The sequence below is a fragment of the Phalaenopsis equestris genome, unplaced genomic scaffold (genome assembly GCF_001263595.1).
Source record: "Phalaenopsis equestris unplaced genomic scaffold, ASM126359v1 Scaffold000958, whole genome shotgun sequence".
Taxonomy (NCBI): Eukaryota; Viridiplantae; Streptophyta; class Magnoliopsida; order Asparagales; family Orchidaceae; genus Phalaenopsis; species Phalaenopsis equestris.
In genome coordinates, this window is record NW_018165397.1 from 79,688 (window position 1) to 81,952 (window position 2,265).

Consider the following 2,265-nt stretch of genomic DNA (forward strand, 5'->3'; position numbering starts at 1 on the left):
TATATATATATATAGATATATATGTAATAAAATTTAGTGTCTTTATTATACGCAGTATCAATAATGCTGTAATATTCTTTAATTTATCAATGTTTTAGAGGGGAAGTACATTATGGGTGATATGAATAATTATTAGATTATTGAAAAATTTTCTAGTCAAGTGCACTCTAGCCTCGCTGCATAATGATAATTGATAACATATTATTTATAGAATTTAATTATAAATTTAAATTAAATTAAGATAAATACAAAAAAATAAAATAAATCTAATGTTCCGTGTGATTTTTCTCGGGATTTGTCAGGTTTGAGATGCAAATCTGGATTTAGAATATCCGATTGTGTGCCAGATTTACTCTATCGTTGCTCACGATCTCTTATTGTCTCTGACTTGATTTGATAAAGTTGAATTTTTAAATCGCATTTAATGTAAATCTAAGGGCCCGTTTGAGGCAGCTTATAAGTGTGGTGGCGTTTTTGAAAACGCCATCTAACTGTTTGGTCTGCTCGTTTTTGAAAACGCTGTCTGCCGCATTTGAGGTATCAACACTAAACGCAGGCCGCGAGCCGCATTTCAGGATAAACTGCTTATCCTGAGTTCTGCTTATCCTGAAACTCACAAGCTGCCACACACAAACCTTAAGGTGTGGCCAAACACCACCTAAAAACAAGCATATATATATATATATATATATAGATAGATAGAGAGAGAGAGAGAGAGAGAGAGAGAGAGAGAGAGAGAGAGAGAGAGATTTACTTGCATTGTACACAATCCTTATGTATTTACAAAACGAACAACTAAAATTTGATATCTACATCTATAACACTTTAGAGTCATATTTCCACACCTAAAAAGTAGTATTTAATTTTCAAAAGCTAGTAATGACAATTTTCTTACGTGATGTTAAAGATTTTAAAGCCATGCATGCAAATATGAAAGTTGTGGTCTTAGTTTACGTAAATACATAATACACAACAATTGTATGGTACGTACGTAAATGCCCCATAAATATTTATATATGTAATCATATAAGCCTATGACTCTAATACCTTTAGACAGTTTGAAAGGAGACCATGCCGGCAAAAGGCAGCATTCCAAAGAACTGATTCAGAACAAACGCCAGAGCTCAATGGACATGCAAAAGAGGGGCACACAAATGGCAGAAGGGAGGATTAAAAATGAAGCACAAGGGGATAATATATTATATGTTACAATAATGATATTTCTTCAATTAAAATGTTTTATTTATGTAACTTCACCATGAAGAATATAAGAATTGAGTGTTGGTTGATAATATTTAATATTTACATGAATGAAATTGGTCTAAGGACCATTTTGTAGTTATTGTAAGGTTGTTTTGATGATTTTTGGGAAGGGAAGGAGTTGGATATAAGAGAATATGAATTTGGTGTTTTCAAACCTTCAATCTCTTTGTACAATTTATTCAACTTCAATTTGAGATTAATACAAGTTTTAAGTTTTTTTTTTATTTTTAATGTTCGATTGATTCTTTGATTTTCTTATTTGTTATTAATAGAATTCTTTTACTTCAATTGACTACAAATGGCTTGGTGTCCTAACTTATCTAGAGTAAAATACGATTATCGATGTTGATTTGAAAACATATTAAACTGTTCTGCTTTTGAGCTCGGGGAGGAAGAAGGGACGATTTATAGGGAAATTCCGCCGCGTGAAATAATTGACGGAATTGCCCTGTGATGTAGGAGAGAGGGTAGGGGTAGTATCGGGAATGCGCACCGCAGCCGGCTTGCAGCGTGAATTTAGTATTGGACAAGTCGAATATTACATCAATGTCCAATGTCTTACCAAGACATCTCTATGAAAGTGTATATCATGTACTAAACAATAGCCGGCAGTATAAGCATTAGGAAATACCCGTACAAGGAAGGAGAGCCGCGAGCTCCCCAAAATGACATCACGAGTCATCTTAGGAAAAACCTCAAGGTCCTTCACGGCTACTAGCACCTAATGCAACACCAGCATAAACTTCTATAATGGCTTTTCTGTTGAAGGGGTGAAGCTGCCTGTATATTATGCTAGACAGTCTAGTCTTACCTTAACAACAGGGGTCCCGCGCAAAGAGAGTGGTGATAGCCAGGTGGACCAGGGAACTAATCATTCGAAGGTTCGTAGTTTAGTCGACCGAAGGCCTACACCTAAGTCGATCGAACCCCTGGCCCGAGGGACTTACACCAAATACCGCAGCCAATGAGTCAGGCTAAGTCACTGCTATACACTATATAAAG